Genomic DNA, 18,014 nt, shown 5'->3' with positions numbered 1-18,014 from the left:
ATAGCTGTAACTATCTTAAGGAAGGTGCCTTCTAACCCTATTTTGCTGAGTGTCTTTAACATGAACGGATGTTGGATTTTGTCAAACGCCTTCTCTGCATCGATTGATATGATCATGTGGTTTTTGTCCTTCATGTTGTTGATGTGGTGTATAATGTTGATTGATTTGCGTATGTTGAACCAACTTTGCATTCCTGGGATGAATCCCACTTGATCATGATGTATGATCTTTTTAATATATATTTTATTTAAACAACTTGATTACATACATGATTGTGTTTAGGTTTCAGCAATGTAAAGAACTCCACCCATCACCAGTGCAAATATTTTAGTCTTTATTTCCCATCGTGGTGATTATAGATAAAATAAATATGTGGATGTGGAGAGAGAGAGTTACAGAAGTTATGGCACTTGCCTTAAAAGTGGCCAACCTGGCTCGGTCCCTTGAATCCAGACCCCTAGAAGTGATCCCTGATGAGATATATATCTATATCTATATATAATTCATCTACTCCCTGTGCACCCCAGGGGAAGTGCAACAACCAGCCTCCAATATATTTTCACCATATGTATCAGTTATCGTGTTTTATTTGACACTCAAAAAAGAAATGGAATCATAATTCATACTGAGTCATTTTTGTCCCCTATAAAAGTAAGTGGTTTCTAAGCTGTGAAGCATATTAGTTTCAACCTGATTAGTCCTTCTGAGGTAAATATCATCAGAATAATATGCATTGCATAATATATGGATTTCATATTATACGCTATGCTATAATAGGGCATATAACACATAATGTTATGAAATATGTGTACATATGAAATCTTTTATATATAATAAAATAATATATTAATAATCAGAATGATACCAGTAATCAGAATAACACATAGTCATTAACATTGTACTTGACAATTGTATAGTTTTCATTTTTTTCTCAAATATTCTGAATCTGTGGGACTGGATTCTGTTTGACAAATTCTCTGATGCAGATGGTACTTAGACAGCACTTGAGAGGGGCTGGCGAGGTGGCGCTAGAGGTAAGGTGTCTGCCTTGCAAGGGCTAGCCAAGGAAGGACCACTGTTCGATCCCCTGGCATCCCATATGGTCCCCCCAAGCCAGGGGCAATTTCTGAGCACTTAGCCAGTAGTAACCCCTGAGCAAAAAAAAAAAAAAAAAAAAAAAAAAAAAGAAGACAGCACTTGAGAAATGAACTGTCTCCTTTGGCTGCCCCAGGGAAGTCTTGGGTCACTTTGACAAATGAGAGACTCTCAAGGAAGTAGATAAATTTAGCATTGCTTTGTGAGACTTTGAACATAAAAAAGCACAATTAACACTTCTAGAAAGTCCATTGTTTGGAAAGGATAATAATGAATGTATATTGCTAACAAGGATTTTATATTTTATACTTTGTAAACATCATTCTAAAATAAATATATTATTAATTCCTAAACTCGCTGTTTTATTTCTTTCTACTGATAATGGCTTTCTTATCTTTCTTTGCTGTTTGTAAGGCAGGATGAGGGACTAGAAAATTCTTAGCTGATACAGATAGCTGAGTATTTCACCCTTAATTCTAATATATTACATAAAGATATTAGGTACATTCAATAATCTTGAGCCTCATTTTTCCCCTTAGTCAAAATGGTGATTATCTTCATTAAATCCTTGTGGGTTGGGGCCGGAGAGATAGCATGGAGGTAAGGCGTTTGCCTTTCATGCAGAAGGTCATCGGTTCGAATCCCGGCGTCCCATATGGTCCCCCGTGCCTGCCAGGAGCAATTTCTGAGCATGGAGCCAGGAGTAACCCCTGAGCACTGCCGGGTGTGACCCAAAAACCATAAATAAAATAAATGTCTAAAAAAAAAAAAAAAATCCTTGTGGGTTGTAAATAATAAAAATGAATGTAGTATTAGAATAATATCTACTCAAATCGCCTTAATCTTAGTCATGTAAAAAGAAATAATTATTTATTGTTAGCTGATTTCTAAACTTAATTAACATTGCTAGAATTAGGGTAGAGATTAAAACCATTTAGGTGCATGACTTGACCCTTGCCAACCTGGGTTTGAAAACTGATACTGTATATTCTGAGCTAAATGAGTGATTCCTGGATACAGAGCCAGAAATAAGGCTTGAGTACCAACAGGTGTCGAACTAAAATTTGCTAAAATGAAAGCCAGTCTTAAGCCACACCTAAATACAAGCAATATGTTATAAATTTGTATTCTTTATTTTGTTTTAACTTATTTATATAGCCTTAAAATCGTATCCATTATTATTCGTGTATCTTCAGTTATAGGCTATGCAAAGTGTTATTTTATACTGATATAGATTTATTAAAATAAAATTATGGAGAAAATATCATGAGGCTGTTTTAAATTGCATGCTGACAGACAGAATATATTCAAGAAGGCAACATTAATTGAGTAATTTGTTTACCTAGTACCTGCAGTATTCTATGCTGTATAATTAAAATGAAGTTTATCAAGCCTTGGAAAATCAAATTAAATGTTAAAAAGGAACTCTCATCCCCTGCTGGTGGGAATGTTTTCTGGTTCAATACCTGCGAAATACAGTATAAAGAGGTCTCAGTAAATTTAGAATTGAGCTGCCAATTCCAGCAAGTCTGCTTTTGGATATGTGTCTTCAGGACATTAAAAAATTCATTCAAAAGGATATTTGCACACCATTATTTATTACTGCAATGAGTACAATGGCTAAGACTTGGAGTCAACCTAGGTGTTAAATGACAGATGAATGGATTATGATGATAAACAAACACATAATGGAATACTATGCAGCAGCAAGGAACAATGAAATCAGGCAATTTGCTGGAAGCTGGTTGAAATTGGAAAATATCATTTTGAGTGAAGCAAGTCAGAAGAAAGACAAACACATATTCACTTATCTTTGGTATATAATACATTAACTGGACAAGAATATATATTGTAGTTAAGGTGGGAATGCCTAGTTTACCTTTGACACTGAACTTAGGGAGGAGAAGGACATAGAAGAAAAGAAATCAAGAAGGGAAGGAAGAAGAGAAGAAATAGAAGTAATGGAGGAATAGGGGTCAAGGCTTTGTTAGTGGTGAATTTTATGTAAATGTTGAATCTATATTCAAGTGTATCTTAAATTATTGCTTTTATTTTTAATGATTTATTTATGATAATTATGTGACATTGGTATTATTACTTACATGTGACATCACTGAGATTTAGAAGATTCAGATTCAATATGCTTTCAGTCACATACAAATGGGAATTTTAACCAACATCATTAATGACACATTAAAGTTATTATATTCTAAGCTCATTTAAAGATAGAGATTATGCCTTTTACACTGCAGTATATTTCACAGTGATGCCATATGCTTACATATAGATGCCAAATGATGTACTGTATTTGTATACAGCTCCCTTGGGTAAATCTTATAGACAATCTTCTTGAGAAAAATCTTATACTCAGCAGAGTAGCTTAATAAATAATACATAAAAAGATGAAATATGATTAGTAGAGCGATTAATAAGTATGTTATGTATATATTTATATATTGACTCTATTGATTATAATTTCTTGCACTTACTATATAAGTACTTAACTTCATATGCTGCTGTTTTGAAGGGTAATTAGAGTTGTACTTCACCCACTTAGCCGAAAGGCCCTATCCTATTTCCTAATGGCTTTATACCATTAAGTAATTCATTCTCTAACCTTTAATTTGCCAATTTTGGGGGGGTGTTTGGGTTATACCCAGCAGCACTCAGGGGTTAGTCCTGGATCTATGCTCAAAATCGCTCCTGGCAGGCTCAGGGGACCATATGGGATGCCGGAATTTGAAACACCAGTCTTCGGCATGCAAGGCAAGTGCCTTACCTCCATGCTATCTCTACGGCCCTATTTGTCATATTTATAATATGGAAATATTACCAATTTTTATAGCACTGTAGTGGAGACCAGCTGGGCTAATCAAAGCCTTTTATTGAGCTTGGTATATTAGGCATGTTGACTTTGGTCTGTGTGCTATTCATGATGAGTCCAAAACTTCCTTCCCATTATTGTTCAACAACAGCGAGTGATAATTTTTTAATTTATTTTTAATATATATTTTATTTAAACAACTTGATTACATACATGATTGTGTTTAGGTTTCAGCAGTGTAAAGAACACCACCCATCACCAGTGCAACATTCCCATCTCCAATGTCCCAAATCTCCCTCCTCCCCACCCTACCCCCACCAGTACTCTAGACAGGCTTTCTATTTCCCTCTAACATTCTCATTGTTAGGATAGTTCACAATGTAGTTATTTCTCTAACTAAACTAATCCCTGTTTGTGGTGAGCTTCATGAGGTGGGCTGTAACTTCCAGCCTTCCTCTCTTTTGTGTCTGAAAATGATTTTTGCATGAATGTCTTTCATTTTTCTTAAAACCCATAAATGAGTGAGACGATTCTGTGTCTTTCACTCAGCATAATAGAATCCATCTACATCCATGTATCTCTCCTGACAGCTGCATAATATTCCATTGTGTATATGTACCACAGTTTCTTTAGCCATTCATCTGTTGAAGGGTATCTTGGCTGTTTCCAGCGTCTTGCTAAGGTTAATACTGCTGCAATGAATATAGGTGTAAGGAAGGGATTTTTGTATTGTGTTTACCTAGGAGTGGTATAGCTGGATCGTATGGAGCTCGATTTCCAGTTTTTGGAGGAATCTCCATATGCTTTCCATAAAGGTTGATTAGACGGCATTCCCACAAGCAGTGGATAAGAGTTTCTTTCTCTCCACATCCCCACCAACACTGCTTGTTCTCATTCTTTGTGATGTGTACCAGTCTCTGTGGTGTGAGGTGGTACCTCATAGTTGTTTTGGTTTGCATCTCCCTGATGATTAGTGATGTGGAACATTTTTTCATGTATCTTTTGGCCATTTGTATTTCTTCTTTGTCAAAGTGTCTGTCCATTTATTCTCCCCATTTTTTGATGGAATTAGATATTTTTTTCTTGTAAAGTTCTGTCAGTGCCTTGTATATTTTGGAGATTAGCCCCTTATCTGATGGGTATTGGATGAATAGTTTCTCCCACTCAGTGGGAGACTCTTGTATCCTGGGCACTATTTCTTTTGAGGTGCAGAAGCTTCTCAGCTTAATATATTACCATTTGTTAATCTCTGCTTTCACTTGCTTGGAGAATGCAGTTCCCTCCTTGAATATGACTGTAGTCTCAATGTCCTGGGTTGTTTTGCTTACCTGTTGTTCTATATATCTTATGGTTTTGGGTCTGATATCGAGGTCTTTAATCCATTTGGATTTTACCTTTGTACATGATGTTAGCTGGGGGTCTAAGTTCAATTTATTGCAAGTGGATAGTCAGTTGTGCCAACACCACTTGTTGAAGAGGCTTTCTTTGCTCCATTTAGGATTTCTTGCTACTTTATAAAAAAAATTAGGTGATTGTAAGTCTGGAGAACATTCTCTGAGTATTCAAGCCTATTCCACTGATCTGAGGTCCTGTATTTATTCCAATACCATGCTGTTTTGATAACTATCGCTTTGTAGTAAAATTTAAAGTTGGGAAAAGTAGGCAGCAGAAGGTTGGATTCAGTTTTTTGATCCATTTAGCCACTCTGTGTCTCTTAACTGCTGCATTTCGTCCACTGACATTGAGAGAAAGAATTGTCCTAGGATTTAATGTCATCTTTATATCGAAATTTTGTGTGTCTTTTGGTCAGTCTTGTCTTAAATTAAATCTTTCAGTTTTTCTCTTAAGATTGGTTTTGAGTCTTTTAAGTTTCTGAGCTGTTATTTGTCTGTGAAACCATGTATTTTTCCATTAAACCTGAAAGTGAGTTTTGCTGGGACAGTATTCTAGGTGAAGCATTTTTTCATTGAGTTTTGTCACTATGTCCCACCACTGTTTTCTGGCCTTGAGTGTTTCTGGTAACAGGTCTGCTGTAAATCTCAAGGATGTTCCCTTGAATGTAATTTCCATTTTTGATCTTGTTGCTTTCAGAATTCTGTCTCTATCTGTGGGATTCGTCTTTGTGACTAGGATGTGATTTGGAGCATTTTTTCTGGGTTTTCTTTTGGTTGGTATTCTTTGGGCATGCAGGATTTGATTGCATATATTCTTTAGCTCTGGAAGTTTCTCTTTAATGATGTTCTTGACTGTTGATTCTTCCTGGACATTTTCTTCCTGGGTCTCTGGGACTTCAATGATTCTTAAGTTGTTTCTGTTGAGCTTATCATAGACTTCTATTTTCATCTGTTCCCATTCTTTGACTAATTTTTCCATTGTCTGTTCATTTGCTTTAAGTTTTTTTTTCTATTTTCTCCCACGATATGGTGTTGTTATTTATCTCATCTTCCACAGCACCAATTCTATTCTCAGCTTCTGTTAGCCTGTTGGAGAGCATATCCATTTTGCCATTCAATTCGTTTACTGAGTTTTTCAGGCCTGTTATTTGACTTGTTATTTCAGTTTGGAGTTTTGTGATTTCTGTCTTCATATTTTCTTGGTTCTTATTAGTGTTCTGTTCAACCTGATTCATGGTTACTTTGAGTTCTTTGGGCATCTTCTCTATTTCTTGTCTAAACTCCTTATCTGAGAGATTGACTAATTGGTTGGCCATTTTCTGGTCATCAGAATTGTCATATTCATTTTCTATGTCTGATGCTGGCCTTAGTTGTTTCCTCATTGTCACACTTGTATTGTGGGTTTTTCTACGTATTGTGGTAGTATTCATTGGCTAAATGATGTGCACGACCACGCTCTTTTGGCTCCACCCTTTCTGGGTGGGTCGACTTGCCTCAAAGGAAGGGGAGCCCTCTGTGGATGAAACCTCACACAGGATCAAATCTTAGGTGCGAGCACACAGCAGAGAAGACTGTCCGGGGAGAGATGCTGGGCGTCAGTGATCCAGCTCAGTTTTTAGTGTGATTTTTTTCTTCTTGTTGCAGTGGCATTCTTTCCTTAGAAAGAGCACATGGCCACGTAGTGAAGCAGAGCTAAGTGCTCTTCTGGAGCCTCTGGGAGAGCGAATTTTCTGGGCCCCTTTGGGCCCACTCCCAAGAGGTTTAGGAGACAGGACAGGAGACAAACACACACAGGCAGCACTCACAGTTTCTCACAGTCGGGCCCCACTGGGCCAGCGTAGATTTTCCCAGCGTGATGTCACAAACAGGGGACTTGCCTTCTGTGAAGTACTGCTTATAGCCAGTTTTCACTTTAGGAAGCAGTCCCTTGGTGTTCTAGCCCCTTGAATGAGCATCTGGGAGAGCGAATTTTCTGGGCCCTTTTTGGCTCACTCCCAAGAGGTTTAGGGGACAGGACAGAAGAAAAACACACACAGGCAGCACTCACAGTTTCTACAGTAGGGCTCCACTCACAGTAACTTTTTAATTTAATTTGATGATTTAATTTACTCAGATTTGATATTATAGCTATTGCCATTAGCATTCTAACATCAAAGACATTTTTGAGGTCTAAGTCTTGGAATGTTCTATGTTTTCCTCAATGAAATTTATGAATTTGAGTCTAATCTCAAGGTCTTTATTCCACTTTGAATTGACCTTTGTGTAAGGTGTGAAATATCGATTAATATTTAATTTTTAACACCATTTGTTAGAGACTGTTTTTGTTACATTTCAAGTTCTTGGGTATTTTGTCAAAGAATAGTTGAACATATACTTGTGGGTTTGTCAATGGATATTTTATTTTGACCCCACTGGTATCCAAGTCTGTCTTTGTTCCAGTAACATTATGTTTTGATCACTTTTTAGTAGAGCTTCAAATTAGGTAATGAGTTCCCAGTTTCTTGTTTTTCAATATGGATTTGGCTATTGTAGGCCTTTTATGGTTCTACACATAATTGTTCTAAGTCCTTGAAGAATTTTATCCAAATTTAAATAGGAATTACATTGAATATATGTATATAATTTGGGTAAGATGGTGATTTTGATAATATTAATTTTTCAAATCAAAGAGTATGAAATTTTCTTCCATTTCCTTAGAATCTTCTTCAATTTTTTTCTGAAGTATTTTAAAGTTTTCTTGATATGTCTCTCACCTCTCCTGTTAGGTTATTCCTAGGTAGTTGATAGTTTTGTACCCAGTTTTAAATGGGGTAGGCTTCTTAATCTTTTTTTTCTGAGTCATTATTTGTATAAAGAAATTCTCTCAAGATGTCTATGATTTCTTGGGGTTTTGTTGTAATCCTCTTTCATTTCTGATCCTATTTATTTAACTAAATTCCCTTTATTTCCTTGTGAGTTTTGCCAATGGTTTGTATATCTTGTTTATTCTTTCAAAAAATAAAAAGATCCTGGTCTCATTAATTCTTTGTTTCTATATTGATTATTCCTTCTCTATTTTTTATTATCTCTTTTTTTCTGCTGTGTTTGGGTTCCTTTGCTGTTAGTTTTCCAGATATTTCAAAATAAGATATGAATTATAAGATAAACTAACAAAATATGATCATTATACCTTGCTACAAATAGCTAAACATGCTTCTTGGTTATAAAAACTGATTGAAGCTCAAAAATTATCACTAGCTGGTTGATACACTTGGAAAGGGGAAGCTGCTGAACTCTGCTGGAATGCAGATGCCAGCACCTATCTCTGACTGTCTCCTGTGCTGTGCTGCATTCTTGGCCTGATTTCATCCTGTGTGTGGTTTCATCTGTGCACGGCTAGCCTTCCCTGGAGCCTTCCCTGGATGTGAGTTGCTGTATTCTTGGCCTGATTTCATCCTGTGTGTGGCTTCATCTGCTCACTGCTAGCCTTCCCTGGAGCCTTCTCTGGAGGTGAGTTGCTGCATTCTTGGCCTGGTTTCATCCTGTGTGTGGCTTCATCTGCACATGGCTAGCCTTCCCTGGAGGTGAGTTGATACACCCAGAGAGGGAGGAGCCAGAGGAGCCCTCGGCCACACACATCATTTAGCCAATGAATACAACCACAACACGTAGAAAAACCCACAATACAAGTGTGACAATAGGGAAACAACGCAGGCAAGCGCCAGACATAGAGAATGAAGACGGCAACTCAGATGACCAGAACATGGCCAATCAACTAGTCAGTCTCTCAGATAAGGAGTTTAGAGTTGAAATATGGAAGATGTTCAAAGAACTCAAAGTATAGAAGAGAACACTAATAAGAATCAGGAGAATATAAATATAGAAATGAGAAAACTCCAAACTGAAATTTCAGGTCAAATAACAGGTCTGAAAAACTCAGTAGATGAATTGAAGAAAAACATGAATGAGCTTTCCAACGGGTTAACAGTAGCTGAGGATAGAATTAGTACACTAGTACACTGGAAGATGAGATGAATAACAACTCCATATGGCAGAAGAGATTGGAGAAAAGCCTTAAAGCAAATGATCAAACAATGAAAAATTACTCAAAGGATGGGAACAGATGAAAATAAAAGTTTATGAGAAGCTCAAGTGAAACAACTTGCACCAGAAATTGAACTTATACTGGGGAAGGCCTTAATGCTGCCCTCACACTAACTTGCTCCAGAGTGTTTTCATATGACACCTGATACTTAGAAACAGCACAACATGCTTTCAGAGCACATTTCCCTACATCACCACCTAATGGTGAGATGAAACCAGAAGATGATCTGTGACACCTTGGTTTTAACTAAGGGTCTATTCAAAATCCAAGATATCTTATTACTGAAACCTGACTGCAAAAACCATGATTAAGAAGAACTTTTACACACTTTTGCAATAATTTTCAGAGACAAAAGAGAGGAGGGCTGGGAGATCCAGCTCACGACATGAAGCTCATCACAAAGAGTGATGATTGCAGTTAAAGAACTAACTACATTGAGAACTATCATAACAATGTGAATGAATAAGGAAAGTAGAAACCCTGTCTAGAGTACAGGTGGGGATGAGATGGGGAGGAGGGAGATTTGGAACATTGGTGATGGGAATATTTCACTGGTGAAGGGGGTGTTCTTTACATGACTGAAACCCAACTACAATCATATTTGTAATCAAGGTGTTTAAATATATATATATATAATTAAAAGAAGAAGAACTTTTACTGGGAACATGAATAATGACTTTGGAGTTAGACAACTTAGTATGCCTGGAACTTGTAGTTCGTCTTATGGCAGGATTCTTCATGGGCGGGATGTGCTTTTTTAGACCAAACATTGTTCCTTTTAATTTTCTCCCAACCTTTGTTGCACCCATACAAAAAAACTACCACACTTTATTTTTAATTTTTTAATTTTTTAATTTTTTTTGGTTTTTGGGCCACACCCAGCAGTGCTCAGGGGTTTCTCCTGGCTGTCTGCTCAGAAATAGCTCCTGGCAGGCACGGGGACCATATGGGACACCGGGATTCGAACCAACCACCTTTGGTCCTGGATCGGCTGCTTGCAAGGCAAACGTCGCTGTGCTATCTCTCTGGGCCCATCTTTTTTATTTTTTAAGTATAGGCTTCTACATTTTTCATAGAACCTTATGACACATATTACTTTGTTTTACCTCATATTTCTGCATTTTTTTTTCTATAAAATTAAAGAGAAGAAAAAAGAAAGGATGGGGCCTGGGACCAAGTGGTCTCAGGTGCATTGGTGGAGTAAAATAAAGACAAAACTAAATATTCAAATCAAAGTCAACAACAGTAAAATCAAGATACCGAAACTTTAACAATCTAAACTTAAATGGTCTTGTTATACTGGCAGGCCAGGGAGAAAAGTTTGGTTGTATAATATGTACTATGGGAACATGGGTGGAGTGAGGATTATGGAGGCAATAGTTCTGATTCACTGTATATCTGAAATTCAACAATGAAGGACTTTGTTGATCACAGTAGTTTCAAAAAATAAAATTAATAAAAAAAGAATCTCTAGCCTAGAGTGCACACAATCAAGTGGAATTGTTTTGCAAGGTGAAAATCTACTACTAGGCTACCTGTAATTTAAATGATCTTGTGCTGTTTCTATTTTTTTCTAGATCCTTCTGGATACTTGTTTTGTTCAAGAAGAAATATTGACATGTTAAAATAGTCATGAAGATTTTATTTATAGAGACTATAATAGCTGTCAAGTGTCACAATCAGAATAAAGGTCATGTTAAACTCCCATTACAGAGGCCAGTGGGCATTTTATTATGACACAGTGCATAAGGCCAGTGTAGTAGAGATGTATAACAAAGATATAACAAAGATCTATAACACTGGCACTGTTATTTAGGCTCGCTTACCTTGTAATGTCACAGTATTAAGATATTAATAGTGGGGGAATTCCTGCTCAATTTACTTAGTATGGATCTTGCTATAAGTGAACTAGTCAGACCAAAGACAGGATTGACTTTGCTCAGAGGACTTGTTTAAAAAGTAGGTGCTTAAATAAAAATTTTATAAAAATAAAGTGAACTTTGGCAATTGGTTGGTCATTTACTCACTCCTATTTCCAATTATTCCTATAATGATGAGCAGTTGAACTGTGCGTAGTATATAGTTAAATGTATATAGTCATAAAGTATGTAAGGTGTGTTTGTCTTTTTTAATTACTTTTTATTTTTTAAGAATTTTTATTGTGACCATAAGTTAATAACAAATCTTTCACAGTAATATTTAAGGTACATAGTGAAATGAATCAGGGCTATTCCCACCACCAGGGTTGTCCTCCCTTTACCCCTTTTCCCAGCATGTGTCCCATATTTCCCTCCTTTGCCCCCCCCTCCCCAGAGTGCAAGTATAACTGTTTCCCTCTGTGTATAGGGTATCGATTCTGTTGTTGACTTTGGTTTTGGTGTTTAAGTTTGATCACTTTTTATTTCCACTCAATGTCCATACAGCTATTTGGTCATGGTACTGTCATTCATTTTTATTTCCCCCTCAATTCATGAGACAGAACAAGATGATTCAAGTTGTGTGGTTCTGCTGGGAAAAGACAAAAAAAAAAAAGAAAAGAAAGAAAAAAGAAAAAGAAAAACATGACAAAAAAAATCTAACAAACAACAGTAAAAAAAAAGCAAAACAAAAACAATAACTACTCAAAAAATAAAAAAACACCAGCAACAACAACAACAAAAATAACCAAATAATAACCACAAGGGTGAAAAGACAGAAAATAAAGAAAAAAAGAAGGAAAAAAGAAAAAAAAAACAAAGGAAGGAATGCTGGTGTGGCAAGGTTAAATGTATATAGTCATAAAGTATGTAAGGTGTGTTTGTCTTCTATTAACAGATTTTTGAGATGGATCTATATATTGCATATGTTTTTTATTTTTTCCTTGAAACACTGTGATTTATAATATTGTTTATATAAGGGTTTCATGCATGTTGTTAGTGCTCTTTGGGTTCTGTCTGTACTCTGATTGTTGGATGCATATTTTTGTTCTGATAATATTTACTATTTTTTATATTTATACACTCAAATTATCAAAGCCAATATTGAGACTCTGGGGATAGGGTAGTTATATTGTCAACCCTGACTAGAATTATATACTATATAAATTATACTATGTGAGACCTGAGCAGTGGCGCAAACGGTAAGGTGTCTACTTCATATGTGCTAGCCTAGAATGGACCGAGGTTCAATCCCCCAGTATCCCATATGGTCCCCCAAGCCAGGAGCAATTTCTGAGCACATAGCCAAGAGTAACCCCTGAGCATCACCAGGAGGCCGAAAATCCAAAAAAAAAGTATACTATGTGCATTTCAGATAAGAATAACTGAAAATAATGTTTATTTTCTCTGAACTTATTTCTCAAATATTCAGTCAACAGATAAGAAATTGAATTCAAGGATAACTGGAAAAATATGAATCTTTGTTTATTAGTATCTTTAAGCACCATGGTTACAAACATGTTTGTAATTAGGTTTCTGTCATAAAAAGGACACCCTCCTTCACCAGTGCAACATTCCCACCACTAATGCCTCCTATCCCTCTTCTCCCTACCCCATGCCTGTCTTCAAGATAGGCATTCTATTTCTATCACTCAATACCATTGTCATGTTAGTTGTTAGTGTAGTTATTTCTTTAACTGCACTCACCAATCTTTCTGGTAAGCTTCATATCATGGGCCAGTTTTTTAAAAACTCATCTCTATTGTCTCTTGGTATACTATACTATCTTTCTTAAATTCCACAGATGAGTGAGACTGTGATGTGTCTGTCTCTCTCCTGACTCATTTCACTCAGCATAATAGTTTCCATGTCCATCCACATATAATAAAATTTCATGACACCATTTTACCTGACAGCTTCATAGTATTCCATTGTACCACAGTTCCTTTAGACACTCATCTATTGTCAGGCATCTGGGTTGTTTCAGATTCTGTTTTCAGATTCTGGCTATTGTAAATAGATTTGCAACTTAGAAGTATTTTGGGAGGTCATACCTGGCAGCACTTAGGGGTTACTCCTGGCTCTGCACTCAGAAATTGCTGCTGTCAGGCACAGGGGACCATATGGGATGCCTAGATTCGAATCACTGCCTGTTCTGAATTGATTGCTTGCAAGGCAAACACCCTACCATTGTGCTATCTCTCCAACCCCAATTTAAAAGTATTTCTAGGTGACAAAGTTAATTTGGAAAATTAATGTTAATGATTTGTTTTGGGGTCATCCATTTGGTGATCCTCAGGGATTACTTTTCACTCTGGAATTACTCCTGGTAATGACTGGGTGACAATCTGGAATGCCAGGATAGAATACTGGTGGGTCAGGTCATGTGTGCTAGGCAAGTGCCCTACTAGCTGCATTATCTCTCCAGCCTTAGAATGTATGCTTATTAGCTCTAGATCATATTTTTCCCAGTAGTACTACTAATTTTTTAAAAAAGTTTCAAGTAGTTTACTGCACAATCATAATATATTGACCAAATTTGTTTTTCTGTAATTTTTAGAGAACAAGGTTCTAAAAGAATATCTTTGACATATACATAGACAAGGAATTGAATTTTTACTATACACTGTTTTTTATAAAATTCCACTGACTTATTAAACTACAAAAGCACTTCATGTTACTTATATTTCTAGAAATAATTTGAGTGTTTTCCTTTTTCTAGCTCTTGGCAGTGGATTAAATGAACTAATCTAATATACTTGGCAAATTTTCTTTGAGTCAGATTTTTTTCTTTTTCTTTTGGCAGCTACCTTTAAACATTGTTTTAAAAATTGTTTCTAAGAATTTTTAATATACTCATTTTTTGTTGGTAATAACTTTGTGCTGTGACATGTCTGGATTCTGTCCCAAACCAATGACCTCATAAAATTATTAAATTAAGATACTCTTCAAATAAATGTTACTTTTCATGCATGTCTCAGGAAAACAATATTAATGAAAACTATGCATTTTTTTGTCCCCCAATTCACAATACAGACCAGGCAAAGGGCCTGAGTTGAGGTGTATATGGGGTGCATTTACTGTACCTCCACTTTCTATACAGTCAGTGTAAAGAACACAGCCTGTGGTAAGAATTGGGAGGTCTGTACTCTATGCATTTATTAAATTAATTGCTGAATGAACAACTGTGTACACAATACAATTATTTGAGTATGTAGTGTGTGTGAAGCGTCCATTCCACTTATACTCCTAGTCCTCACAGCTCCTTTGTGACTACAGTGAAGTTTAGAGCACATGCCTCAGAGATCATGTGGCCTTAGCCTGCTAATGTAGCTTTTGTTGTCTTTCTGGGCTGAGGCAGAGGCTTTTCTTGCTGTCCCCTATGTTGCCTTTCCTATGTTCCTGGTCTCCTGGGAAAGTCCCAGTCTGATTTTGACCATTTTTATTTTCCAGTATAATGTTATGTTTTAAAATATTTTATTGAGAACATTGTGAATTACAAGCACTTCATAGTTGTATTTCAAGCATTTATTGATAATGAATTTGGGTCATTCCCACCATCAGTGTTGACCTTCCTCCACCAAAGTTCCCAGCATGCATCCCATTTCTCCCCCTTGACCCCCTAGTCCACCAGTCTAACAGGTCCACTTTAAGTTTAGATTATCATTTGGGTTTCTTGATTCTATTGTTGTTGACTTTGGCTGGATATTTAGTTCTGACTTTTTTTTTTTTCACCCAATGTACCCGAGACCAGTTGGCCTCTGTGCCCCCATCTACACTTTTCTCAGTTTTTAGAAAGATGCAGAGATTTGAGGTAAAAAAAAGTAATTAATGTCCCAAGGTTCTATGAAAAAGGCGGGAGCCCCTATATAGGAGAAACAAATAAAATAAAAAAACAGGCAGGTTTTTTATTAATATTTTTGCATAGGTACTGCAAATGTTGAAGAAATTAGAAAGAAAATACCCTTGGCCTTAAAAAAAACCAAGGTGTCTCTACCCATGAAACATACTGTCATAAGAAGACTACAGGCTCTGGACGTACTAATTGTCCAACACCAAGATCTTTCTTCCTGGTCCCAGGAAAAGTTCTACTCAATTACGGTTGTCACAGTCAGGCTTCAGTGATTAGAGGTCTTGGTTTTTGCACAGATCCTATGTCGGAGCTGGGGTGTCACAGAGCATCTTTTGATTTTACCTCAGTGTTAGGTGGCAAGGCAGGGAAACCTGCCCTTAGAACAAATTGTTGTCTCCTGGTCATCAGAGTGTCTTATGAACCTACTGTGGAGCAGTTCAGTGTCAGGTCAGTTTTAGGGCCTCCTGGGTGGGGGGCATGATTCCTGTGGCTGGTTCAGAAAACTGTGCTGGTTCCAAGAATAGGATCCAAGGTTCGGGGTTGGATGATCAATGTCCAATCAATTGAGGCCTAAGTCGAGTCACTATGACAAATGTTCAGGGTGAAAGGGGTGACCTTGTACTATAAAATTTATGAATTTCTATCCCTAATAGATAAGAACTTCTTTCTATACATAAGATTTATTCCATTTTAATGTGCCTATGTAAAAAGGAACAGTGCCACATGATATTACTGGTGCATATGGGGGTAAAAATAACAAGCTAAGCAATTCCTATAACCTGGTTCTAACTTGAACTCAGATCCCAAGTGAGACTTATTTTCTAGAATTTCCTACTAAGCAGATCCAATAAAAGGATGGGGTAAGCTACCTCTACATATTGAAATAAACACTATGAATTACAACTTTTAGAAAATTTGTCTATAGAGATATACAATGGAAATATGGATATCCCCTTTAAATCTTTTGAGATAGTCTGAGGGAAGGGATAAAATCAAGGAGACAGTTTCATCCTGTGCCATGGTCTTGTGGAGTCTGAGAAATGGTTCACAGGAGTCAGGAGTAGTGTCCTTGAGGTGAGTGAGGGTCTCTCTGGAGCCAAATCAGGAAGTAAGCAATAGTCCACAGTGAGGGGAAGTGGGAGTAAAGGGCCCACAAAGAATAAGTAGTAGGAGTGGTGGTGGTAGCTTCTTTTTGGGCCAACAAGGTGGGTTGGGAGGTTGTTTTTCACATTGGTCTAACTTGAACTCAGATTCTAAGTGAGACTTCTAGAATTTCCTACTAATTTCCTACGAACTGTCATGTCAGTTTTCTAGGGCAGGGGGAAGTTTCCAGTTTTTTAGGAGTTAAGAACTGAGGGTAAAGAAAAGGGAGCGATAATGGATCAGGGTTGAAAGGGTGAGAGGATAGATGAGGATTTGTCAGGTGGTAGGCAGGGGGTTGGAGGAGGGGTTATATATAACAGAGACTATATACAACATAGAAAGCATTATGTACAATACAATTTAGACAGACACTACATATACCCTCGCACACACAGACATAGACAGACATTGGAGATCTATTCATAAGTTGCAGTTGAAGAATTGACCCTTATGGAATGGGTCAGAGTGCTTAAAAATATGAGGCCAGCACATCAGGGGAAGAGGTTTTCCAGTTTTTTGGCAATTCATCAATGGTGATGGTAAACTTGCTAAATAAATGTTTTAGGCAGTTCATCAATGGTGAGGGTAAACTTGCTAAATAAATGCTTCTGGGGTTAGATTTTGCATGGAGCCTTCTTAGATCAATCATCATTTTTATTTCTAGGGAACTAAGCAATATGGTAATGAGCACTGTAAGAGGAGACTTTGCAATAAATTACTACTGGTCTCTAGCATTCATGTTCTTTTTTTTTTCTTTTTTCTTTTTTTTTCTTTAAACACCTTGATTACATACATGATTGTGTTTGGGTTTCAGTCATGTAAAGAACACCACCCATCACCAGTGTAACATTCCCATCACCAATGTCCCAAGTCTCCCTCCTCCCCACCCGACCCCCGCCTGTACTCTAAACAGGCTCTCCATTTCCCTCATACATTCTCATTATTAGGACAGTTCAAAATGTAGTTATTTCTCTAACTAAACTCATCACTCTTTGTGGTGAGCTTCCTGAGGTGAGCTGGAACTTCCAGCTCTTTCTCTTTTGTGTCTGAAAATTATTATTGCAAGAATGTCTTTCATTTTTCTTAAAACCCATAGATGAGTGAGACTATTCTGCGTTTTTCTCTCTCTCTGACTTATTTCACTCAGCATAATAGATTCCATGTACATCCATGTATAGGAAAATTTCATGACTTCATCTCTTCTGACAGCTGCATAATATTCCATTGTGTATATGTACCACAGTTTCTTTAGCCATTCGTCTGTTGAAGGGCATCTTGGTTGTTTCCAGAGTCTTGCTATGGTAAATAGTGCTGCAATGAATATAGGTGTAAGGAAGGGATTTTTAGCATTCATGTTCTTTTTCTCAAAGCAAACTGACAACATGAGCATTATGATATAATAGTAAACTAGCTTAAATTGGAAAAAAATTACAAAAACATATTCAATGAACAGGGCCTGTAACCAAAGTCTATGGTGTACAATTGCCTATTTCAGTGGTCTCTGTGGACATAAACATTAGATCATAATTGCAGGCATAATCAAATGGAAAATGGAAAAATTAGAGTATTTTGTCCAGACCTTCCCATATTGATTACTGTATTTGGAGTCTAATATGATAGAATACTGAAATGCAAAACTAGGGTGACCAACTGATATCTCCAGAGAACCACTGTGGACAAAGAAGTTAAAGGGATATTATAGATA

General features: G+C 36.8%; 1 protein-coding gene and 1 non-coding gene across 2 annotated transcripts in view; one reads left to right on the top strand and one right to left on the bottom strand.

The window, feature by feature from the left end:
• NAV3 (neuron navigator 3) overlaps nt 1-18,014 on the top strand; it is a 531,493-nt gene that overhangs the window by 113,348 nt on the left and 400,131 nt on the right. The window lies entirely within an intron of this gene.
• On the bottom strand, nt 14,325-14,457 carry LOC126023129 (small nucleolar RNA SNORA51). Its single transcript, XR_007500336.1, has one exon. It is a non-coding gene; the product is annotated as a small nucleolar RNA SNORA51 (small nucleolar RNA).

This window comes from Suncus etruscus, chromosome 11, assembly GCF_024139225.1.
Source record: "Suncus etruscus isolate mSunEtr1 chromosome 11, mSunEtr1.pri.cur, whole genome shotgun sequence".
NCBI lineage: Eukaryota > Metazoa > Chordata > Mammalia > Eulipotyphla > Soricidae > Suncus > Suncus etruscus.
This window is presented reverse-complemented; position numbering and strand designations above follow the sequence as displayed.